The sequence below is a fragment of the Oryctolagus cuniculus genome, chromosome 1 (assembly GCF_964237555.1).
Source record: "Oryctolagus cuniculus chromosome 1, mOryCun1.1, whole genome shotgun sequence".
Lineage (NCBI taxonomy): Eukaryota > Metazoa > Chordata > Mammalia > Lagomorpha > Leporidae > Oryctolagus > Oryctolagus cuniculus.
Window position 1 is genome coordinate 155,311,641 of NC_091432.1, and position 26,500 is coordinate 155,338,140.

The 26,500-nt window shown below is 43.0% G+C and overlaps 1 long non-coding RNA gene across 2 annotated transcripts in view; it reads right to left on the reverse strand.

Annotated features, from left to right (window-relative positions):
- Positions 1-614: 614 nt before the first annotated feature.
- Positions 615-26,500, reverse strand: part of LOC103348271 (uncharacterized) — a 53,963-nt gene continuing 28,077 nt past the window's right edge. Inside the window, exons 2-4 of one of the 2 annotated variants that reach the window (XR_007919858.2) lie at positions 26,206-26,383; positions 21,633-21,717; positions 615-872 (exon numbers count right to left, since the gene is read on the reverse strand). This is a non-coding gene — a long non-coding RNA (uncharacterized lncRNA). Of the gene's footprint in view, positions 873-21,272; positions 21,450-21,632; positions 21,718-26,205; positions 26,384-26,500 lie in introns of those variants that run through there. The other variant, XR_516703.3, reaches the window with a different exon arrangement.

Sequence of the window (26,500 nt, forward strand, 5' to 3'; positions counted from 1 at the left end):
ATTGTGCACCTTGGGAGGTAGCAGATGACTTGGTCCCTGCCACCCACATGGAAGACCAAATTGACTTCTTGACTCCTGGCTTTAGCCTGATGCAGCCTCAACTTTAAGGGACCTTAGGGATTGAACCAGTGGATGAAAGATTTTTGCTTTTGTCTCAAAGATATAATAAAAATAAATATGAAATTGAGAAAATAAGTGGAGAGTCTTGCTGATGGAAAGGTAATGCCAACAATTTTTCTTTTAGAAATACCTTAAAAAGCTAGATCATTTGCTCAAAGATGTGTCTGCAAAAGTTTGTACCCAGGAGATCAAATAGTAAAACATTGGAAATAGCCTAGATGCAGGATGATGGTAGGCTAACTCCCTAGTGTGGAATTCTGTGCTACATTTGGAATAAGAGGCAGTTTATCTTTCGACTGAAGAGCTTCAATAAATACTAGCTCATAAGCAGATTCAGAGTAATATAGGGTGTGAATTCAAGTAAAGGTAAAATACATATATATATTTCTGTATAAATATAGAAGTAATTAAGGGCCAAAAGATACGCACCTTGCAATTGATAGGAGTTACCACTGGAAATTGACATTTCTGAGGAGTGTAATGGGTCACAGAGTGTGCTTTCACATATTTCTCAAAATCTTGCCAATTTTTAAGTTTCATTGTGATAATGCACTTACCATACATTCACTTTTTTGAAAGAGTTACAGAGAGGCAGAGAAGTCTTCCATCTACTAGTTCACTCCCCAGATGGCTGCAATGGCCAGAGCTGCGCCGATCCAGAGCCAGGAGCCAAGAGCTTCCAGGTCTTCCATGTGGGTGCAGGGGCCCAAGGACTTGGGCCATCTTCTGCTTTCCAAGGCCATAGCAGAGAGCTGGATTGGAAGTGGAGCAGCCAGGACTTGAAACAGCGCTCCTTATGGGATACCGACACTGCAGGCGGTGGCTCTATCCACTATGCCACAGCACCAGTCCCATACATTCACTTTTTGTTTTTAAATTTTTTTTTTTAATTTTGACAGAGTCAAAGAGACAGAGAGAAAGGTCTTCCTTCCGTTGGTTCACCCCCCAAATGGCCGCAACGGCCAGAGCTACTCCGATCCGAAGCCAGGAGCCAGGTGCCTCTTCCTGGTCTCCCATGTGGGTGCAGGGGCCCAGGCACCTGGGCCACAGCAGAGAGCTGGACTGGAAGAGGGGCAGCCAGGACTAGAACCTGGCTCCCATATGGGATGCTGGCACCGCAGGCAGAGGATTAACCAAGTGAGCCACAGCGCCGACCCACATTCACTCTTAATTTGTGAAATCCAATGGTTTTTATGTTCAGAGTTGTGCACTATCACCACAATTTCAGAATGTTTTCATCACATAAAGAAGAAACTCCATCACCATTAATAGTCATTCCCTATTTCCCACTACCTAGCATCTCTCCCTGCCCCTTTGTCCCCAGGCAGTCTACTTTCTGCCTATTTGCCTATTCTAGACACATTTAAAATACTCTCATCCGCTGACAAACATCTTGCTGCCATCCACCTTCCCAGTCAGCCAATCCTCTGGTAACCAACATTCTACTCCATTATGAAATCAATTTTTGGGGGACCGGCGCCGTGGCTCACTTGGTTAGTCCTCCACCTTGCGGCACTGGCATCCCATATGGGTGCTGGGTTCCAGTCCCAGTTGCTCCTCTTCCAGTCCAGCTCTCTGCTGTGGCCCAGGTGCCTGGGCCCCTGCACCCGCATGGGAGACCAGGAGAAAGCACCTGGCTCCTGGCTTTGGATCGGTGCAGTGCCGGCCGTGGCGGTCATTTGGGGAGTGAACCACGGAAGGAAGACCTTTCTCTCTGTCTCTCTCACTGTCTATAACTCTACCTGTCAAATAAAAAAAGTCAATTTTTTTTAAGATTACACATATGAGGCCGGTGCCACAGCTCACTAGGCTAATCCTCTGCCTGTGGCGCCAGCACACCCGGTTCTAGTCCCAGTCGGGGTGCCGGATTCTGTCCCGGTTGCCCCTCTTCCATGCCAGCTCTGTGCTATGGCCCAGGAGTGCAGTGGAGGATGGCCCAAGTGTTTGGGCCCCACACCCCATGGGAGACCAGGAGAAGCACCTGGCTCCTGGCTTCGGATCAGCGCGGTGTGCACCGGCCATAGCGCGCCGGCCGCAGCGGCCATTGGAGGGTGAACCAATGGCAGAAGGAAGACCTTTCTCTCTGTCTCTCTCTCTCACTGTCTAACTCTGCCTGTCAAAAAAAAAAAAAAAAAAAAAAAAAAAAAAAAAAAAAAAAAGATTGCACACATGAAATCATGCATCATCTGGCTTATTTTGTGTAATGTTTTCAGGTTCATACATGTTGCAAATGTAAGGATTTTTAAAAATTATTTATTTTACAGATAGACAATGAGACAGAGACAGAGAGAAAGGTCTTCCTTCCATTGGTTCACCCCAAAATGGCCGCCATGGCTGGAGCTACACCGATCCAAAGCCAGGAGCCAGGTGCTTTCTCCTGGTCTCCCTTGCAGGTTCAGGGGCCCAAGATTTTTTTTTTTTTTTTTAGATTTTATTTATTTGAAAGAGTTACACAGAGAAGAAAAGGCAGAGAGAGAGCTCTTCCATCTGCTGGTTCACTCCCCAATTGGTTGGAGCTGTGCCAACCTGGAACCAGGAGCCAGGAGCCTCTTCCAGGCCCCTCACACAGATGCAGGGACCCAAGGACTTGGGCCTTCCTCTACTGCTTTCCCAGGCCATAGCAGAGAGCTGGATAGGAAATGGAGCAGCCGGGACTGGAACCAGTGCCCACATGGGATGCCAGCACTGCAGGCAGTGGCCTTACCCACTACGCCACAGCGCTGGCTCCAGGATTTTGTTCTTTTTTATGGTTGAGTAGTAGTCCATTGGGGAACTATACAAGGTCTTCAAAAACCTCATGGAAAATGCATGTTGCAAAAACTGCATAGGTTGAAGAAGCATTTTAAATTCCATTTTCCATGAATTTTTGAAATTCCCTCATATGCCACATTTTCTTTACCCATTCATCTATTGGAAGACACTACTGGTTCCATGAGTGAGTTACTGTGAATAGTGTTACAGTGAACATTGTAGTGAAGATAACTCTTTGACATGCTGGTTCTAAAAGAAATGGAATTGCTGGATGATGGTAATTATATTTTCTTTTTTTTTGAAGATTTATTTATTTATTTGAAAGGCAGAGTTACACAGAGAGAGGAGAGGCAGAGGCAGAGAGAGAGGTCTTCCATCCGCTGGTTCACTCCCCAGATGGCCGCAATGGCTGGAGCTGCGCCAATCCGAAGCCAGGAGCCAGGAGCTTCTTCCAGGTCTCCTACATGGGTGCAGGGGCCCAAGGACTTGGGCCATCCTCCACTGCTTTCCCAGGCCATAGCAGAGAGCTGGACAGGAAGTGGAGCAGCCGGGTCTCGAACCGGCACCCATATGGGATGCCAGCACTTCAGGCCAGGGCGTTAACACACTGCGCCACAGTGTGAGCCCCAGTAATTATATTTTCAATATTTTCAGAACTTCCATGTTTTCTTCCATAATGGCTGTACTGATTTACTATTCACCAACTGTATAAGGGTTCCTTTTCTCCACATCCTTGCCAGCATTAGTTATCTTTTTTTTTTTTTTTAAGATTTATTTTATTTATTTGAAAGACAGAGTTACAGAGAGAGGGAGAGAGAGAGAGAGAGAGGTCTTCCACCCGCTGGTTCACTCCCCAGATGGCTGCAACAGCCAGAGCTGCGCTGATCCGAAGCCAGAAGCCAGGAGCTTCTTCTGGGTCTCTCACATGGGTGCAGGAGCCCAAGCACTTGGGCCATCTTTCACTGCTTTCCCAGGCCATAGCAGAGAGCTGGATTGGAAGAGGAGCAGCTGGGACTCTAACTGGTGCCCATATGGGATGCCGGCACTCCAGGCCAGGGCTTTAACCCTCTGGGCCACAGCGCTGGCCCCTCTTTTTGTTTTTTGATAATCATCTAACAGGTTTGAGGTGATGTCTTAATTTTTTTTTTTTTTTTGACAGGCAGAGTGGACAGTGAGAGAGAGAGACAGAGAGAAAGGTCTTCCTTTGCCGTTGGTTCACCCTCCAATGGCCACTGTGGCTGGCGCACTGCGGCTGGCGCACCATGCTGATCCGATGGCAGGAGCCAAGTACTTATCCTGGTCTCCCATGGGGTGCAGGGCCCAAGTACTTGGGCCATCCTCCACTGCACTCCCGGGCCACAGCAGAGAGCTGGCCTGGAAGAGGGGCAACTGGGACAGAATCCGGCGCCCCAACCGGGACTAGAACCCAATGTGCCGGCGCCGCAAGGCAGAGGATTAGCCTAGTGAGCCGCAGCGGTGGCCCTTAATGTGGTTTTAATTTGCTTTTTGCTGATAATTTGGGTTAAGCATTTCTTCTTTTTTTGTTGAGCATTTTGTTGTATACTTATTGGCCATTTAGATGAGTATATTTATCATATACCTATTGCCTTCTTTCAAGAAATGTTTCTGCAGATCTTTTGCCTATATTTAAGTAGGGTTATTTATTTTCTTACTATTGAGTTTTTTTAAACTTTGGATATTAATCCCTTACCAGCTGTATGATTTGCAAATATTTTCTCCCATTCTATGGGTTTCTTCTTCATTTGTTAAAAATTCCCTTTGCTGTGTAGAAGCTTTTTAGTTTGATGTAAATTCCTTTGTTTATTTTTGTTTTTTGTTGTCTTTGTTTTTGAGGTTATAGCCCAAAAAATAATTGCCTAGACCAGTGCCATAAAGCATTTCCCTGATGTTTTCTGTTGTAGTTTTGAATTGGCTTTTGTATGTGTTGATAGATAAAGGTCTATTTTCCAAATTTGGATATTTAGTTCTCACAGCAGCATTTAAAAATATCTTCTCTCCTCCCCCCGCCATGTGTGTTGTTGGCACCTTTGTCAAAAATCAGTTGGCTGTACACACATGGATTTATTTCTGGATTCTCTATTCTGTCCTATCAGTCTATGTATCTCTTTTTATGCCAGTGCCATCTGTAGGTTTATAGTACATATATTTGAAAGGCCATGTGACAGAAAAAGAAAAAGAGAAATCTTTCATCTGCTGGTTCACTCCCCTCAACATCCAGGACTGGGGCCAGGCTGAAGCCAGGAGCCAGGAACTTTATCTCAGCCTCACACCTAGGTGACAGAATCCCAAGTACTTGTGGCATCCTCTGCTGCTTTTCCAGACACATTAGCAGGAAGCAGGATCAGAGGTAGAGTAAATAGAATTGGAACCAGCGCTCTGATGTGGGATTCTGGTGGTGGCTTAACCTGCTGTGGCACAACACTGACCCCTAGAGGATATGTTGAAGTCAGGTAATGTGATGCCTTCAGCTTTGTTCTTTTTTGATGAAAATTGCTTTGGTTGTTCAGGGTCTTTTGTGGTTCTATATTAATTTGTAGGATTATTTTTTCCTATATTTGTGAATAATGTCATTTGTATTTTGATATGCATTGCATAGACCATTTAGATGACTTTGGACATTTTAACAATGTTAATTCTTCCAGTCCATTAATACAGATGTCTTTTCATTCATTTGTATCTTCTTCAAGCTATTTTTCTTTTGAGATTTATTTATTTATTTGAAAGTCAGAGTTACAGAGAGAGAAGGAGAGGCAGAGGGAGAGATAGAGAGGTCTTCCATCTGCTAATTCATCGCCCAGTTGCTGCAATGGCCAGAGCAGCACTGATCCAGAGCCAGGAACCAGGAGCTTCTTCTGGGTCTTCCACAGGGGTGCAAGGGCCCCAGGACTTGGGCTATCTGCTTTCCCAGGCCATAGCAGAGAGCTGGATTGGAAGAGGAGCAGCCGGGACTCAAAACAGAGCCCATATTTGATGCTGGCACCAGAGGCAGCAGCTTTACCAGCTATACCACAGTGCTGGTCCCTTCTTCAAGCTATTTCATCAGTGTTTGTATAGTTTTCATTATAAATGATCTTTAATTTTCTTGGTTAAATTTATTTCTAGATATTTCATTTTTCAAGACCTGGCTACTCCACTTCTCTCTCTCTCTCTCTCTTTTTTTTTTTTTTTTTTTTTTTTTTTTTTTTTTTTGACAGGCAGAGTGGACAGTGAGAGAGAGAGACAGAGAGAAAGATCTTCCTTTTGCCGTTGGTTCACCCTCCAATGGCTGCCGTGGCCGGCACATCACGCTGATCCAAAGCCAGGAGCCAGGTGCTTCTCCTGGTCTCCCATGCGGGTGCAGGGCCCAAGGACTTGGGCCATCCTCCACTGCACTCCCGGGCCACAGCAGAGAGCTGGCCTGGAAGAGGGGCAACCGGGACAGAATCCAGCGCCCCGACTGGGACTAGAACCCGGTGTGCCGGCGCCACAATGCGGAGGATTAGTCTGGTGAGCCACAGCGCTGGCCTACTCCACTTCTGATCCAGCTTTCTACTCTGGCCTGGGAAAGCAGTAGAAGATGGCCCAAGGTCTTGCGCCCCTGCACCTGCATGGGAGACCCAGAAGAAGCTCCTGGCTCCTGGCTTTGGATCAGCGCAGCTCCGGCCGTTACAGCCAATTGGGGTGTGAACTATCGTATGGAAGACCTGCCTCTCCTCTCTCTGTGTAACTCTTTCAAATAAATAAATAAATCTTAAAAAAAAATGGTACGATTCTTTGTATATCTGTGGTATCAGTTGTCATGTTTCCTTTTTCATCTCTGATTTTATTTATTTTAGTCTTTTCAGAATCAGTTCTTTATTTTTGTGTGTGTGTTTTGTTTGTCTCTGTTTCATTTATTTCTCTGCTCTGATCTTTACTGTTTCTTCTACTAGTTTTCAGTTCAATCTGTTCTTGTTTTTCTAGTTATTTGAGGTGCAATGTTAGGTTTGAGATCTTCCTTCTTTTTTTGATGTGGGCATTTATTGCCATAAACTTCCCTCTTAAAACTGCTGTATCATAGGGACTTTGGTATATTGTATTTAATTTTCATTTGTCTCAATTTTTAATTTCTTCATTGAACCACTGGTTGTTCAGGAGTGTGTTGTTTAATTTCCATGTATTTCTATATTTTCACCCTTTGTAATTAATTCTTTTCTGGAAAGGTACTTTGAGAGTAAGTCGATATTTATTATTGTATTCTCTCACACATTTTCATTAATCATTAATGATCCTTGGCTGAAATACTTAATTGCGGTTGGTGCTGTAGCATAGTAGGCTGAGCCTCTGCCTGTAGCACCAGCATTCCATATGGGTACTGGTTCATGCCCCGGCTGCTCCTTTTTTTTTTTCTTTTGACAGGCAGAGTGAACAGTGAGAGACAGAGACAGAGAAAGGTCTTCCTTTTTACCGTTGGTTCACCCTCCAACCCTCCAATGGCCGCCGCGGCTGGTGCACTGCGCTGATCCAAAGCCAGGAGCCAGGTGCTTCTCCTGGTCTCCCATGGGGTGCAGGGCCCAAGCACTTGGGCCATCCTCCACTGCACTCCTGGACCAGAGCAGAGAGCTGGCCTGGAAGAGGGGCAACCAGGACAGAATCTGGCGCCCTGACTGGGACTAGAACCCAGTGTGCTGGCGCCACTAGGTAGAGGATTAGCCTATTGAGCCGCAGTGCCGGCCCCGGCTGTTCCTCTTCTGATCCAACTCTCTGCTATGGCCTGGGAAAGCAGTAGCATGTGACCCAAGTCCACTCTACCTCTCAAATAAATAAACTTAAAAAAAAAAAAAAAAAGAAATACTTAGTTGCTCTGGCGTAAAATGGTAATTTTGTATTTCTGTCATGCCTTCTACATTTATTAATTGAAACTGTACTATGAAACAATAGCTTTCACTCCCTTTTTTATTGAATTACTAATTATATTAATATAGACTAATGGGCATATATGTTGTATGAATCTTCCGTTACTATCTTTATTTATTATACAGATATCCTAGATTTAGACATTGGGAATCCCTTTCAGTTGGTTCTAGTGTCAGTCCCTTATTGAAATGGATTTTACTGGGGCCAGCATTGTAGTTAAGTTGCTGGTTGTCAGTCTACTTCTGATCTAGCTTCCTGCCAATGGACTGGAAAGGGGGGGGAAGATGGCCCAAGTATTTGGGCCCCTACCACCTATATGGGACATCCAAATGGAGGTTCAGGCTCTTGGCTTTGGCCTAACTCAGCCCTAGCTGTTAAAACATTTGGGTTATGAACCAGCAAATGCAAATTCTTTCTCCTCTCTCTCTCTCTCCCTCTCTCTTTCTCCCTTTCAAATAAATAAATCTTAAAATATACTTATTATTTATGATGTGCATACTGGTTAACATTGGCTATGTACTCGAGCATTTACATGGTTCATGGATGGAAATCAATAACAGCTGTGTAACACTGTCATTCACTAAAAATTTGAGCCTTGGAATCCCCTTCAGAAAATGAGAGCTTTAATATGTACCTCAGAGGGGCAGAAGAGAGATGAAATGACATTTTGTCTGTAGGGAACTCATAAGGAACACCAAAAACATATCATTTCAGGCCCCTCCTGCTTCTCTTTATGGTACTTGAAATGTGTGTTCTCACTGTGTTTCTGATAGATTGATAGAGGATAGAGAGCTAGTGGTCTCTGACAATCGTTGAAGATAAACACTCTGATTAGATCATTCCAAAAGCATTCAAGATATTGAGTCTACAGACTTAAACAGCAATTTTCTTTTTAAAAATATTCATTTACTTATTTTAAAGAGTTATAGAGACAGAGGGAAAAAACAGAGAGGAGAGATCATCCATCCTCTCGTTCATTCCTCAGGTGGCTGCAAACCAGTAGCTTTATCCAGGTCTCGCGCATGGATGGCAGGGGCCCCCAGGCCACCAGCAGGGAGTTGGATTGGAAGTGGAGCAACTGGAACAGGAACCAGCACCCATACCAGTGTTACAGGTGGCAGCTTTACCCACTTCCCCATAACACTAGCCCCTAAATAGCAATTTTCTAGCAAGTTTATAGATAAATACATAGATAGATGCTGCTGTTCTTGTGTCCTTTTTTTAAAATTTTTTTTATTTGACAGGTAGAGTTATAGACAGTGAGAGAAAGAGAGAGAGAGAGAGAAAGGTCTTCCTTCCATTAGTTCACTCCCCAAATGGCTACAACAGCTGGCGCTGCGCCGATCCAAAGCCAGGAACCAGGTGCTTCTTCCTGGTCTCCCACACGGGTGCAGGGGCCCAAGCACTTGGGCCATCCTCCACTGCACTCCCAGGCCACAGCAGAGAGCTGGACTGGAAGAGGAGCAACCAGGACAGAATCCGACACCCCGACCGGGACTAGAACCTGGTGTGCCGGCGCTGCAGGCGGAGGATTAGCCTATCGAGCCGCGTCGCCAGCCTGTCTTTAGTCTTTGAACACTCAGTTAAAATATCATTCTCTGGAGTTTGATTCTTTTTTACATCCCTCCTTTCAGAGTGGGGATGTAATTTATTTGTAATACAATTGGATTTATTCTGTTTCTATTAATTTTGGTTCCCCAGTTGTGCTTTTAAAATACTTTGTAAGCATGCAAACACTCTTACAGTCAAGACTATCAATGAAATGTGTTAGAAGGTTTGGTTCCACTAACTCTTCTGTTTTACTCCCATTTCACTTTTCCTGCTTTATTTCCACGTACCCATGTAATTAACCAATTTCATTCATTTTGAATTTGTTTTTCTTGTACAAGTGGGCAGATACTTGTGTAATTTCACATTCATTTCTGTATTTATAGTTCAAATGTAGTTAAAAAATTTATGACTCTAATGAATAAATGGGTAATAGGGGCAAAGAGTTTACAAAAGAAAAAATATATACATGAACATGAAAAAACAAACATTGCTACTCAACTGTAATCCCAAAGTTTAAGTAAGATACTATTTTCCTGTATTAAATTGGCAAAAGTTAGAGGTAATGTGTTCTTTTCCTTAAAGACTTTAAGGAAAGCAATTTTCTTTAAAAGCCCCCATCATTATCTTTGAACTGGTAATTCTGTGTTTAAAGATATACCCTACAGCGCGCGGCGGCGATCGGGCCGGGGCCGGGGCCGGGGGCCGAGGGGGGCCCTTCTGCACGGCACTTAGGACCGGCGGGACCCCCTCCGCACGCGCCCCGCGCCGCCCACCGCCCCCACCCCGCGTTTGGCCATTCAAAAACTTGCGACTTTGTCCGTGCCCCCCGCCCCCACTTTTTAAAGCACTTTTTAGAGGTTTTTTTTTTCTCCCTCCCCCCCTTTTTTTTTCTTTCCTTAAAAACCAGATTTATATATGGATCTCTATATAGATATAGATATATATAAAGCAGACCTGCCCCCGAGGCCGGCGGCCGAGCCCCGGGCACCAGGGTCCCGCGATGGCAGGGGCGGGCGGGCGGGCGGCGCGAGGCCGGAGTCCTGATGTCACAAAAAGCAATAAAAAAACAAAAGGCAAAACCCAGAAAAACCGACACCCACAGCGCAGATCTTTGCCAGAGCAGGAGAGAGCAGGCAGCCAGCCGCAGAGAACGGGTACTAGATGTTAAATCTTAATTTAAAAACATGTTTACAAATTGCAATCAACTTCTATGAAAAATTGAAAAGACAAAAAAAAAAAAAAGGAACGAGCGAGCGAGAGAGAGAGCGAGCGAGCGAGCGAGAGAGGAAGCAGAAGAAATTCCTAAAAGTCGATTTATTTTTGTACAAAATAATAATAATAAAAAAAAACCCAGCGCAAAAAAAAAAAAAAAAAAAAAAAAAAGATATATCCTAAAGAAATCATTGAAAGCTAGATGCAAATTTACATGTCACAGTATTACATATAATAGTAAGACTCTTATTAGACATTAAAAATAGGGGCTGGTGCTGTAGCGAAGGAGGTAAAGGGGCCGCCTGCAGTGCCAGCATCCCATATGAGCACTTGTTCTTTGAGTCCAAGCTGCTCCACTTCCCATCCAGCTCCCTGCTAATGTACCTGGGAAAGCAGTGAAAGATGGCCCAGCTACTTGGGCCCCTGCACCCACTTGGGAGAGAGATCTGAAAGAAGCTCCTAGCTCCTGTCTTCAGATCGCCCCTGCTCCAGCCATAGTGACCATTTAGGGAGTAAACTGGTGGATGAAAGATCTCTCTCTCTCTCTCTCTGCCTCTCTCTCTGTAACTCAGCCTTACAAATAAACTAAATTTTAAAAAAGAAATTAAAAATAGTTTTTAAAAGGATGAATTTATAATGGACAATTAAAATACATAAAGGGAGGCGGGCATTGAGGCTCAGTGGGTAAAGATGCTCATGGAATGCATGCATGCCTTATCAGAGTTCTTGATTCAAGTCCTGGCTACTTCACACCCCCGATCCAGCTTCCTGAAAATGTACCTGGGACTCAGTGGATGATGACCCAGTAATTTAGTTCCTGCTCCCTACACGGGAGACTTGGACAGAGTTCTAGGCTTCTGGCTTCAGCCTAACCCAGTCTAGGTTGTTGCAGACATTTAGGGGGTGGATTAGTGGATGGAAGATTCTCTTTCTCTTTCTTTCCCACCTCCCTCTCTGAGGCCTCATGAGTGTTTTCAACACCTGAAATTTTTAAGATACTGTTGCTCTCCATATAAATACCTCAATATTTTTAATCAACTTTTAAAATATGTTGGCCTACCCTTTAGATGAAAGGTGTTAATTATCAGAATTGCAGGAGGCTTTTTATTAGATAATTCTGCAATGGTTATTAAAATCTGAAGACAATGTCTTTATTTTTATTAATATGATAGGTTTTCTAACTTGAGCTTGTAAAACTGCAGGTGACAAAGTATGGGTATATTCAATAGTGTCTAATAACATTCCAACCCTATGCTTTACAGGTGTAATTTGATTACTGTGTTCCATTGTTAGACACATAGCTCTAAAGTCCAGTATAACTAAGTCTATCAGTCTTTAAAATGATGTATATTCTTTTTCTTATTTTGCGACTAGTATGTGACCATTCTGGAAACTTACTGAGTTACAAAAAACATAGAAAAAATTAAAATCCTTTTCCAGATACAATCATGGTTAGTATTGTGGTTTCTTGTTTCTTATCTATGGTTATACAGATATATTTGAATCGATCATTATTTCTTGACTTAATCACAGTAACACATAGACATGATTTAATATGTATTCAATTTTTCAAACACATTGTTAAAAATACTTTTGGGTTTTTTAAAAATACTCTTGTTTTCTGATCTCTTTGTGAACGTGAAATCCCTGCGTGTTTTTAAACAAAACAACTCTATTAAAAAAAGAGCATACTTATAAAAATTGGTAAGTAAAAATTAATACAAACAAGAATTTAAAAATGACAGCACTATAACTTTATAACTTAGAAGTAATGTTTAATGACACTAGATATGCATCCCATCTAATCCCTCTTTTTTTTTTTTATTTATTTATTTATTTATTTATTTTTTGACAGGCAGAGTGGACAGTGAGAGAGAGAGACAGAGAGAAAGGTCTTCCTTTTGCCGTTGGTTCACCCTCCAATGGCCGCCGCGGCCGGCGCGCTGCGGCCGGCGCACCGCGCTGATCCGATGGCAGGAGCCAGGAGCCAGGTGCTTTTCCTGGTCTCCCATGGGGTGCAGGGCCCAAGCACCTGGGCCATCCTCCACTGCACTCCCTGGCCACAGCAGAGGGCTGGCCTGGAAGAGGGGCAACCGGGACAGAATCCGGCGCCCCGACCGGGACTAGAACCCGGTGTGCCGGCGCCGCTAGGCGGAGGATTAGCCTATTGAGCCACGGCGCCGGCCCATCTAATCCCTCTTAATGGATAGAAGTATCTAAGTGCAGGGCCAGTGTTGTGGCATAGCAAGTAAAGCTGCCACCTGTGATGCTAGCATCCCATATGGGTGCTGGTTCGTGTCTTGGCTGTTCTACTTCAAATCCAGCTTCCTGTTAATGGTCTAGGAAACCAGCAGAGGATGACCCTATGTTGTTAGGCTCCTGCACCCTCGTGGGAGATCTAGAATGAGGCTTTTGGATCCTGGTTTCTGACTAGCCCATCCTTGGCCATTATGGAAGATTCTTTCTCTCTCTCTCCTCCCCACCCTGTCATGCGATTACTCTCTTTCTCTCTCTCTCTCTGTAACTCTTTCAAAATAAATAAGTAAATCTTAGAAAAAAAGAAATATATAGAGGGAAAGGTAAATAGAAATAGTTTCAGACAATAGCATAAATTGTAGGCCACTTACAATAATTTGTATTACATGCACTTTTACCTGAATTAAATACGAGAAAAGAAATTTAAGTAAAATAGAAGAAATCACTAAGCTTCAGATAAATGCATGTATACTTATTTTTGCCATATCTCGTCTCTTCTAGAGTGTTAAAAATACTCATTTCCTGCTTCAATGATTTCACTGCTGTGTATTTTTTAATGTTCTTTTTTTTTTTTTTCTGACAGGCAGAGTGGACAGTGAGAGAGAGAGACAGAGAGAAAAAGGTCTTCCTTTGCCGTTGGTTCACCCTCCAATGGCCGCCGCTGCCGGCGCACTGGGCTGATCCGATGGCAGGAGCCAGGTACTTATCCTGGTCTCCCATGGGGTGCAGGGCCCAAGCACTTGGACCATCCTCCACTGCACTCCCTGGCCACAGCAGAGAGCTGGCCTGGAAGAGGGGCAACCGGGACAGAATCCGGCGCCCCGACCGGGACTAGAACCCGGTGTGCTGGCGCCGCAAGGTGGAGGATTAGCCTAGTGAGCCGCGGCGCCGGCCTAATGTTCATTTTGATGTTCATGTGTATTGCTTTGCTTATTTAAGAGTGTCTACATCTTAATTTTACTCCTATGTTACATTATTTATTTATTTGAAAGGCAGAGTTAAAGAAAGAGAGAGAAGGAAAGACAGAGAGAGATTGATCTTCCCAGATGGCTTTAATGGCAAGGGTTGGGCCAGACCAAAGCCAGGACCCAGGAGCTTCATCCTGGTCTCCCACGTGAGTGTCAGGGACCCAAACACTTAGGCCATCTTCTGCCGCTTTCCCAGGCCATTAGCAGGGAGCTGGATTGGATGTGGAGCAGCTGAGAGTTGAACCAGTGCTCATATGGGATGCCGGCACTGCAGAGGGCAGTTTAACCTGCTGCACCACAGTGCCGTCCCCTCTTGTATTACATCTTAGCTGGTATTAAATTACTATACTTTTTAAAATTTATTTATTTTAAAAGCAGAGTGGTGAAGAGAGAGGCAGAGAGAGAGTGTGTCCTCTCTCATCCACTGACTCACTCCCACAACAGCCTAAGCTGGGCTGAGGATAAAGCCGGGAGCTGGGCCTGCAATCCAGGCCTCCCACATGGCTAGCAAGAATCCAGTCATTTGAGTCATCACTGCTGCTTCCCAGAGTCGACATTAGCAGGAAGGTACTCCAGCAAGGGACGCGGGTGTCTTCCCCAAGATCTAAGCAGCCACACTAATCGCCTGCCCCTAAAATTCTTTAGTTAAACTCTCTTTCCCTCAGAATATTGTAGATCTTGCTTAAGTATAGAGTTTATTGTTGCTATAGTGCTTTGTCAACAGCTTCTTCTTTCATTGTTGATGTCTAGGACTCATTATTGGGTTAATTTTTTTCAAGGTGAGCATCCTTTGCATTTCTTCATTTTTTGCATGGCAGACATTATGTCTATTACCTTTTTATTTGACCTGGAAGCTGGCATAATATTTTTATATTCTTCTTGGAAGAGTGGACAGTGAGAGAGAGAGACAGAGAGAAAGGTCTTCCTTTGCCGTTGGTTCACCCTCCAATGGCCGCCGCGGCCGGTGCGCTGCGGCCGGCGCACCGCGCTGATCCGATGGCAGGAGCCAGGTACTTATCCTGGTCTCCCATGGGGTGCAGGGCCCAAGGACTTGGGCCATCCTCCACTGCACTCCCGGGCCACAGCAGAGAGCTGGCCTGGAAGAGGGGCAACCGGGACAGAATCCGGCACCCCAACCGGGACTAGAACCCGGTGTGCCGGAGCCGCTAGGCGGAGGATTAGCCTAGTGAGCCGCGGCGCCGGCCCCCAGCTCTGCTTCTGATTCCAGCTTCCTGCTAATGTGTACCCTGGGAGACAGAAGTGATTGCTCAAGTATTTGAGTTCCTGTTACCCCTGTGGGAGACCTGAATTAAGTTTGGGCTTTTGACTGCAGCCTGGCGCAGCCCTGGCTGTTGCAGGCAGCTGGGAAGGGAATTGGTGGATAGACGTTCTCTCTGTCTCTCCCCTTCTCTCTATGTATGCCCCTCTCTGCGTCTCTTTGCCTTTCAAATAAATGAAAATAAATAAATAAAAATTTGGTAAGTAAAATGAAGCATTTCTAAATAAAATCATAAATAACGTAAATGACACATTATTATTCAACATTGTGGCATTCCTTTGAATACAATAAGAAAATGAATTTAAAGTAAAATTAAGAACAATGTAGAGATGTCACTTGTAATCATTTTATTTGAAAAAATTTTTGGAAGTTACAGCTAATGTTTAAGAAACTAGAATAATCATGGCCTGGGCATTGTGGCACAGCAGAGAAGCTGCTGCTTGGGATACCTGCATTCTACACTGAAGTGCCTAGGTTCAACCCCCAGTTCACTCCCCAGATACCCACAGGGACTGGGGGTGAGGCTGGACCAGGCCAAAGCTGGGAGCCAAGGGGCCGGTGCTCTGGCGCAGAGGGTTAACACCCTGGCCTGAAGCGCCGGCATCCCATATGGGCGCCGGTTCTAGACCCGGCTGCTCCACTTCCGATTCAGCTCTCTGCTATGGCCTGGGAAAGCAGTAGAAGATGGCCCAAGTCCTTGGGCCCTGCACCCTGGTAGGAGACCAGGAAGAAGCACCTGGCTCCTGGCTTCAGATTGGTGCAGCTCTGGCCGTTGCGGCCAACTGGGGAGTGAACCATCAGATGGAAGACCTCTCTCTCTCTCTCTCTCTCTGTAACTCTGACTTTCAAATAAATAAATTAAAAAAAAAAAAAAAAAAAAAAAAAAAAAGCTGGGAGCCAGAAACTCAATCCAGGTCTCCCTTGTGAGTGGCAGAGGCAGCTACTCAAATCATCACCCTCTGACCCTCAAGATTTGCATTTTCAGGATACTGGAATTAGGAGTTGGAGTCAGGAGTTGAACCTAGACACTCTGATGTGGAACATAGGCATCTTAACTGCTGAATCAAACGCCCAACCAAATGATGAATATGTTTTAAAGATTTTATTTATTTATTTGAGAGGTAAAGCTACAGTGAGAGAGCAAGAGACAGAGAGATTTTTCCATCCACTGGTTCGCTCCACAAATGGCCGCAACAGCAGGAGCTGGGCTGATTCGTGGCCAAGAGCCAGGAACTTCTTCTGGGTCTCCCACATGGGTGCAGGGCCCAAGGACTTGGGCCATCTTCTACTGCTTTCCCAGGCCATAGCAGAGAGCTGGATCGAAGAAGAGCACCTGGGGCACAAACTGGCGCCCATATGAAGTGTAGCGCTTCAAGCAGAGGATTAACCTACTTTGCCATAGCACTGGCCCCATGATTAGTATTTTTAAATCTGTCAGGATTAGTTTTTCTATATTACACATGTATGCACACACACAGACACATAAACAAATATACATATACAAAGGTACTTCAAAATGTGGAAAATGGGATTAAAAGATAAGTTTAGGGGCCAGTGCTGTGGCCTAGGGACTTAAGTCAGGGTCTGCAGTGTCAGCACCCCGTATGGGCACCAGTTCAAGTCCCAGCTGCTCCACTTCTGATCCAGCTCCCTGCTAATGGACCTGGGAAAGCAGTGGAAGATGGCCCAAGGGCATGGGGCCCTGCACCCTCATGGGAGACTTGAATGAAGTCCCTAGCTCCTGACTTCAGCCTGGCCCAGCCTTGGCTGTTGCAGCCATTTGGGGACTGAACCAAAGATCTCTCTCTTTGTCTTTTCCCCCTCTCTCTGTAATTCTGACTTTCATGTAAATAAATAAATCTCTTTTTTTAAAAAGATAAGTTTATTTTGGTGCAAATTTGAAATCTGTGCATTTTTTATAATACCCATTTTTATGACTTTTTGAAATCTCTCATATGCATGGATTCCAAATTTTATTTGCACCCAAAAGCTTATCTTTTGTTTCCATTTTTCCATGAACATTTTCAAATACTCTTGTACTTTTATTTTCCTTTTGTATTGGCTTATTTTACTCAATATTATGTTACTGAGATTTGTCTTTATTATTACATGTAATTACTTGTGTGGCTTTGTAGAATTCTACTGTATGCATTTGCCAATGTATTTATCATTTTACTACCAAAGGATAATTGAGTTTAATCAAAAAGTTTGATTCTGGGTCTGGTGGTTCACACAATGGCTAAAGTACTTGGGTCCCTACTCCCAGTGTGGAGAGATTTGAATTGAGTTCCCAGATCCTGGCTTTGGCCTAGTGGTTAAGATACCACCTGGGAAACCTGCATCCTATATTGGAGTGCCTGGATTCAAGTCTTGTCTCTGCTCCTGATTCCAGCTTCTTACTAATGTGTATCTTGGGAGGTAGCAGATGATGGCTCAATTAAGTGGGTGAGAGAACTGGATTGAGTTCCCAGTTCCTGGCTTTAGCCATGGCCTACCACCAGTCATTGTAGGCATTTGGGGAGTTAAACAATGGACGGGTGATCTCTTTGTCTCTCACTCTCTTTGTCTTCGCTGCCTCTAAAATAGACTAAATAAATTAAATTTTTTAGATTAAAAAAAAGTTGAACTTGAGAAAAGATTTATTCCTACTTGATTTTTCTACAAAACCTTATCAGAAATTTCCCTGCCACATTTTCTCTGACCTGGGTTTGATTCTTCTATGGGTCTTGTTTTATTATTTTATTTTCTGGTCCCTATGTGTAAGAGACCTTTTTTTACCTTTTTTTTTTTTTTTTTAATTTTAGCTTGCTGTTGTTGCTCAAGACTTAGACTAATGTTATTTCATTGCTTTGGAGTAATAATGGTGGTATGAGGCAATCAGTCCTGAGCAAAAGATCATCATGTGACCAGGAGTTATAGCTTCATTGGGCCAAATGTCACACACTGATACAAGTCAAAAGAATGCTTCAAGAGCAAACTTTGTGGCAGGAAATGTTGCTCATATGTTACATCATAATCACAATCATAATCATAACATACTTATTTACTCTAAGTAAATATTTGACAATATTCCATTCAATGAGTTCTAAGATCTCATATACCAAAATACATCTTCTCTTAAAAAAAAAAAAAAACCTGAAAATGGAGTAGGCATTATACCACCTCTTGCTTCCATTCCATAAGAGTGCCCGGGTTCGATTTACTGCCCCATTTCCAATCCAGCTATCTTTTAATGCTTACCCTGGGAGGCATGTTTGAAGTACCTGGGTCCCTGCCACCAGCAAATATCTGGATGGAATTGTTTAGGTTCCTGGCTTTGGCCTGACATAATCCTGGCTGCTACAGACTTCTGGGGGAGTGAACCAGTGGGTGGAAAATCTTTCTCTCTTTCCCTCTCTCTTTCTCTTTCTTTCTTTCTTTCTTTCTTTCTTTCTTTCTTTCTTTCTTTCTTTCTTATTTATTTATTTATTTATTTGAAAGTCAGAGTTACACAGAGAGAGGAGAGGCAGAGAGAGAGAGAGGTCTCCATCCAGTGGTTTTCTCCCCAATTGGCCACAACGGCCAGAGCTGCACTGATCTGAAACCAGGAGCCAGGAGCTTCTTCTGGGTCTCCCAAGTGGGTGCAGGGGTCCAAGGATGTGGGCCATCTTCTACTGCTTTCCCAGGCCATAGCAGAGAGCTGGATCAGAAGTAGAGCAGCTGGGTCTTGAACTAGCGCCCATATGGGATGCCGGCGCTTCAGGCCAGGGCGTTAATCCACTGCGCCACAGTGCCGTCCCCTACATTTCAAATAAATAAAAATAAACAAAACAGATCAATTTCTGAAAATGTCATTAGAATATGAGTGAAAACTGAATATTAAGAGTGTTCACAATTCCAGTTTTTCTACAAATAAGTGTTTAATGCTGTCTTTTTCAGTCCTTTGCTTTAGTGGTGAATCCTCTAAACTTCCTCACCTTACACTTGTGTGTTTATGTGTTAATATGACAGACACCATGGAGAACAAATTGGATGAACACTCTGGAGGATAGAAGTCCAGGTAGACAGAGAGTCTAGTGGTTCAAAAATGAGGAAATAAGTTTTATACCAAATGAGGATTAAATAAGAAGTCATAGAAGGCACAATAATAAAAATGATAGGGACTGGAAACCTCTGCCTATGGCGCCGGCATCCCAAATGGGTGCCGGTTTGTGTCCTGGCTCCTTCACTCCCAATCCAGCCCTCCGCTGATGACCTAGGAAAACAGTGGAAGATGGCCCAAGTGCATGGGAGTCTGCACCCAGGAGGGAGACCCAGGAGCTTCTGGTTCCTGGCTTCAGACTGGCCCAGCTGCGGCCACTGCAGCCATTTGGAGAGTGGATAGAACACCACCCCCATCCTGTCTGTAGCTCTGCCTCTCAAATAAATAAATCTTAAAAAAAAAATGGTAGTATTCTGGCATATCTGCCTACGCTGTACTATGTGAGCCTATGAATATTTGGTCTGTTAAATGGGAATAATGATAGTGTCTGCCTTACAGTGTTGCAAGGACTAAATAAGAACATGAAGGTAAATCAAGCACCTTGTGTTTAATAGCTGCCCAATAAATGACAGCAGTTAGGCTCTCCTGACACAGACCCCCAGTCCACAGAATTTGTTGGGGAAGAATGTCCCGGCCTTCTGAAGGAATTTTGAGTATGCAGATAGGGTGGAAGTTGGTAGGCCTGTTGGTACCCTTGAGAAAGGGAGGGAAGATATAGGAGAAGGAGTGTCCCACCCTCTTCCAGACAGAGACTTCCATAATAATCTGTGGTGGCCCAGGTGCTGCAGTGGGATGTAGAGCCACATTTGTTCTTCCAGCCTGAGATGTTCCCTGCTTGAATTTAGTCTGCCAGCTCTAGGCCTGGCCCAATGGGATTCCTTCTTTCTCCCCAAATGCCAGGGTATGCAGAGTTCTTTTTTTTGGGGGGGGGGGGGATGGGGGCGCTTCTCTGTCCCCAGCACCAGCTCCCCTAACTGGATGAGGATGAAATCGTCTCAGGTAGGATTGCTGGTATTAGAGTTCTTGTAGCTATTTAAACATTAAGGCATGGGATGGGTGGTTGCCTATCAATTGACACCTGTTTCCCATATCAGAGTGCCTAGGTTTGATACTTGTCTCTTGCTCTGATTCCTGCTAATATGGACCCTGGGAGGCAGTGGTAAAAGTTCAAGTGGTGTTCCTGTCACCTACATGGAGACCTGGATTGACTTTGCACTACTGGCCCCAGCCCAGCTAAGCCTGGTCGTTGTTGGTATTTAGTGAGTAAACCTGTGGATATGAGATCTGTCTGTCTGTCCTTTCTCTGCAATTAAAAAAAATAAAGCATGAAAACAAATTTGAATTTACCATATACAAGGAACACAGGTTTCAGACATTTCTTTTCTTACTATTTATGTCTAATTTTCTTATAACACTACAAGTATGGCTATGATTAATTGACTCTGGTTTAGTTGAATATGCACCATGATCATCTGTTGATGTGTATTTAATATGCTATAATGATAGATACCTTATAATGCTGGTAATGAAATAAAAACAGATACTGATATTGTTACTGAAAACAATTAATCTTGGGCTTTGCCATATTATGGAGATAGTACAAAGAGGGTACTTCAGAATGTTCATGGAAAATGGATAAAAGATAAGTTAACTTTGATGCAAAAATTTGCCAAAATCCATACATACATGGGATGTTCAAAAAGTTCATGAAAATTGTATATTATGATGAATGAATTTCAACATTTTTTGCACCAGAATAAAATTATTTTTAATTCAACTTTCCAGAGTTTTTGAAGCATTCTTATATAATTTCAGAATGATTACAGGACCCCTGGTCTCCTTAAAATCTAAGTTAAGAACTATAGTTCTGGAGGTTTTAATTATTTTTTCACATGATTGTTGGCACCCACCTTTTGGGCAATGGAATAATTATGGCAAATAATTATTCAGTACTTAGCAATATGCACATTAATATAATGACAAACAATGAAGGTGATGTAAAGTACATGTGTATGTGTATGTGTGTGTTAGGGCGGACAGCATTTTTTGCCAAATTCCTAGCCAATTGTTGTAACCAACAAAAGAAAATAAAGGGCTGGTGGTCAAGCTGTAAAGTGCCTACCATTTTAGGTGCTGCCTAGAACATTGAAACTCATTCAGAATGCTTGTTTTATTTATTTATTTTTTTAAATATTTATTTTATTATTTATATGAAAGAATTACACAGAAAGAGGAGAGGCAGAGAGAGAGAGAGGTCTTCCATCCGCAAGTTCACTCCCCAATTGGCCACAACAGCTGGAGCTGTGCTGATCCGAAGCCAGGAGCCAGGAGCCTCCTCCGGGTCTCCCACACTGGTGCAGAGGCCCAAGGACTTGGGCCATCTTGTACTGCGGGACTAGAACGGCACCCATATGGGATGCAGGCACTGCGGTATAATGGCACATACCCACTATGCCACAGCACCGACCCCATAAATGCTTGTTTTATTTTAGAGACAGTAGCAATATAAGGGTGCAGAGGGAGATACTAGTTGAATTTATTTAGAATCGTTTACAGCACTGAAATAATTAAAACTTACCTTCTTTGGTGGTGGAGAGGGGTGAGATGGGGAGGAAGATACATTTGAATTCTTAAAATTAAGTTGGTAATTTCTGGAAAATACCCTAGAAAGGATGATAAGAACTCTTGAGTCATCATTCTATTTCTAAATCAGTAATATAAGTTCTATCAGGAAAGTGAAGTTTATAGCATAATAAACACGACTACTAGCTCTTAAGCTCTTTATACTGTTGTATTTGAAATCTAATTGGACTCTCCTAGGTCATATAGCAGGAAATGCACAATCTGCTTCACCCAGTTGGTGGAGTGGAACTCCACAGTATGGCCTAAGGGAGGCCATGCATTTACAATACTCCTGTCACCTCAGTCTCCTGTCTGGAAGACACAAGAAATTTATCTAAATAAATCTCAGCCAATGTCATGAGTGAAGTTTGATTTTATTTTCTTCTTCTTCTAGAAGCACTTTTTTGGGTTTGTTTTAAACTTGAGAGGTCAAAAGATAGAGAAAGAAAGAGACAGAACTCTTACCCACTGCTTCACTTCCCAAATGTCTTTCACGGCTGGGGCTGGGTTGAGGCCCCAGCTGGGAGGTAACTCAATACAGATCTTCCATATGAGTGGCAGATGCCCAACTACTGGAACCATCCCTACTACCTCCTAGGGACTGCATTAACAGAAAGCTGCAGTCAGGACTAGAGTGGGTATTGAACCTAGACATTCATACGGGGTAACAGCATCTTTACCAGCGTCTTAGTCAGTAGACAAAATACCCACTCCAGAAGCTTTCATGGGGGACTGCTCATGTAATCATTGCCATTCATGACTACCATATAAAGATTGAGCCATAATCATTTGCTGAGTTTCTAGTGCCTGAGTTGTCTACACCTGTTTATTAGTTCTCCCTATTTTCCCACAGCCCTGGTCTCCAGAAATGTAAGAACAAACAGTTCAAAAGAGCACTGAAGTTTTTTGAAAGGAGCACAACTGAGAAGACAAATAAAGCTGAAGGAACACAGAGATTCTGCTCATGTTACTTACAAAGCTCTGGAATTCTAACAAAAAAGGTGGAAGTGAGAATCCATCTGTTATCATGGGGCATACGAATGGGAAGTAAAAATAAAACATTTCAGAGCAATAGTTTAATAAAAAGAACTCCAAAGGGAGTTTACAGAGGTTCTAATACATTTGATTTAGAATAACCTAACCCTGAAGTCAATTCAGTGTGGTAAATGCCAGCTCACTGGCACAGTATGTGAGCATTCACAACACACATCAGAATTGATAAGGTCTCCTCAGTAGATCATCTGCAGCTGGAGAGCTCAGAGATAGCAAGGAGAGTGTTAATCATTATTCCGGCAATCAGAGTCACAAGTTCTTGCTACAAGTGAAGTCCCTTCTGAATTAAAGTTAACAACTTCTACTCCATGCACACGTGACAGTTTCTCTCTTCCAGACTAAGCACATGGAAAGTTGTTTGGAAGTTGTTTTTACAGCACTATTTCCATTAGTCACTCTCACAAACGGGTTTATCTGATTGCTTGGTGGATGGAAACTTCAGGATAAAATGCAATGGCCAAAGGCTGAGTGAAGTTTGTCATGGCTGTGGTAATGAAGAGGGTAAGTGAATGGACTTTTTGTTGCTCTTGCTTATGTTTATTTTCTTTTATGCTCGATTTTATACACCATAAAATCCACAAGGCATAATCTTGCAATTATAGTTAACTATTTAGATTTGCTTGATAATTGTGGTTAAGTGATCATGGGCCAAAACCAAGAAATTAAAACATGCAATGAAGCATGCATGAAAAAATTGCTTCAGTTTCTTACTGAAAAGAACTTTTATTAGTTAAATAGCTTGTTTAGTTAATTGAACTGTTCCTGAAGTGTCTTTCTGCATTGATGCACAATTGGACTGTTCTGTAAATAGACTGAAGACAATGGTATGTGAATGAAAAAACATTAAAAATTTTGATTACTGTAAATAGCCAATCTGGAAACTGGATAAAACATTTGATGGCAGATTTTAAATGTCAAATATTCTGGTCCTGGTTCTCATCAAAATATTGTTGTATGACTGTTATGATCTAGCACAATGATTTTTTTCTAGTTTTTTAAAATCTATTTGAAATATACATGACAGCTTTATAAATGAAACCTGTATCAATATTTAAATTGCTTTTTGCCCTGGAAAGAAAAATCATCTTTGCATATAGTAGGTGGATTTTCATTAGAAAAGCACTCTTTTCTTGCCCATTTCAATTATAGTTGTACTTTATTTCAAGAAAAATACAGATTTCTGTTATTTGAGGCCTAGAATAGTCCTAGGGACAGGAAGACTTTGTGGAAATACTACCGATTAGTTATTTTTTCTAACTCTGCATTTATATTAATGGGTTTTAGAAGATATTTTCTTTCTTTTTTTATTTATTTATTTGACAGATAGAGTTAGACAGTGAGAGAAAGAGACAGAAAGGTCTTCCTTCCGTTGGTTCACCCCCGAAATGGCCGACACGGCCAGCGCTGCGCCGATCCGAAGCCAGGAGCCAGGTGCTTCCTCCTGGTCTCCCATGCGGGTGCAGGGCCCAAGCACTTGGGCCATCCTCCACTGCCTTCCCAAGCCACAGCAGAGAGCTGGACTGGAAGAGGAGCAACCGGGACTAGAACCCGGCGCCCATATGGGATGCCGGCACTGCAAGCAGAGGATTAACCTAGTGTGCCATGGTGCGGGCCCCAAGAAGATATTTTCTAATAAATTGTATAAAATCTTATTAAGTACTCAATAAGTCAGTGATTAATCAAAAACTAAGTAGAAGACAGCATCTGAAAGGAATTTAACTCAGAGTTTTCTTGCTATGAATCAAACTGTTCCATTCTGGAGAACTTTTAAGACTTTTCTGAGTGAGAAGTGGTAATGTTGATACGCATCTTTTTTTTTTTTTTTTTTTTTTTTTTTTTTTTTTTTTTTTTTTTTTTAAAGGCAGAGTCACAGAGAGGCAGAGGCAGAGAGAGAGAGGGAGAGACAGAGAGAATCGGTCTTCCATCCGCTGGTTCATTCCCCAGATGGCAACAACAGCCAGGAACCGGGAGCTTCTTCCAGGTCAGGAGCTTCTTTCAGGTTTCCCACACAGGTGCAGGGACCCAAGCACTTGGGCCAGATTCTACTGGTTTTTCATACTATTGCTTCAAGTTATTTTGTAAAAAAAAGGAAATTATGATTAAAAAGATTTATTAAATCTTCAATAAGACCTCAACTAACAATTCCAGCAAAGATAAACTTTATATATATATAATTACTTTTTAAAAGATTTATTGTATTTATTTGAAAGACAGAGTTACAGAGAGAGGTAGAGACTGAGAGAGAGGTCTTCCATCCGCTGGTTCACTCCTCAGATGCCCCACTTTTTTTTTTTTTTTTTTTTTTTTTTCCTAACTTGAATTGAATGACAGTAGAATCTTTTCAGGCAGGACTGGCGCTATGATTCAGTGGGTTAAAGCCTTGGCCTACAGTGCTGGCATTCTCATATGATGCCAGTTTAAGTCCCGGCTGCTCCACTTCCAATCTAGCTCTCTGCTATGGCCTGGAAAAACAAAAGAAGATGGTCCAAATCCTTGGGCCCCTGCACCCATGTGGGAGACTCGGAAGAAGCTTTTTTTTTTTTTTTTTTTTTTTTTATTTGACAGGTAGAGTTACAGATAGCAAGAGACAGAGACAGACAGAAAGGTCTTCCTTCCGTTGGTTCACTCCCCAAATGGCCGCCACGGCTGGCACTGCGCTGATCCGAAGCCAGGAGCCAGGAGCTTCTTCCTGGTCTCCCATGCGGGTGCAGGGGCCCAAGCACTTGGGCCATCCTCTACTGCCCTCCTGGGCCCCAACAGAGAGCTGGACTGGAAGAGGAGCAACCAGGACTAGAACCGGCGCCCATATGGGATGCTGGCACCATAGGCGGAGGATTAACCTAGTGCACCATGGCGCCAGCCCCTCTGTCTTTCAAATAAATAAAATAAATCTTTAAAAAAAAATAAAAGAATGTAATTGGTAGGGACTTTATTTACTGCAAAAAACCTCAGTATATATAGTGGTACCTGGCACATAATAGACAAACAATGAATGAATATTTATTTTATAATATTAAAAATTAAATATTAGCATGATTAGTGTGTGAGCAGATAAAATCTACCAAAAAAAAAAAAATCAAGGAGTGTGGGCAACTATTGTTGCCATCAAAGTCCCTGGAATCAAGTCCTGCCTCCTCTTCAGATCCACCTTCCAGCTAACATGCATGCTGGGGAAGCAGCTGATGGTGATCCAAGAATTTGGGTTTCTGCTCTCCACCTGGATGGATTTCCAGGCTTCTGGCTAGGGCATGGTTCAGCCCTGGCTGTTGTGGGCATTTGGAGAGTGAATCATCCAATGGAAGGTCTCCTTCCATCTCAGTCTCTGTTTCTGAATCAATCTCTCTCTCTCTCTCTCTCTCTCTCTCTCTCTCTGTCTCTCTCTCTCTCTCTCTCTTTCTGCCTTTCAAATTTCTTTTAAAAAGGAAACATTTAAAAAAGAGATAATCAGCGAGGATTTGTTATAGTTCTAATGGTACCTCAAAGTTCCTTGGATATAGTAGATTCTCCAAAAAAATATCTGCTGATGTAATTTAAGGGATGAAAAGAACAGAACTGGGCAATGGGAGCATATCTGTGGCCAGCTCTCCGTGTGCTAGGCATCACATTCCGCTCTCAGTGTACATATCTCATTTGATCTTCATAGTCAGGATTTTCCTTAAACAAAGAAAAATAATCTCCATTTACTGTGAGGAAATAGGGGTTCACCTGCCAAAAAGCTAACCAACTAGTAAAACAGGTCTGTTGGGCTCCAAATTACATACACTTCCACAA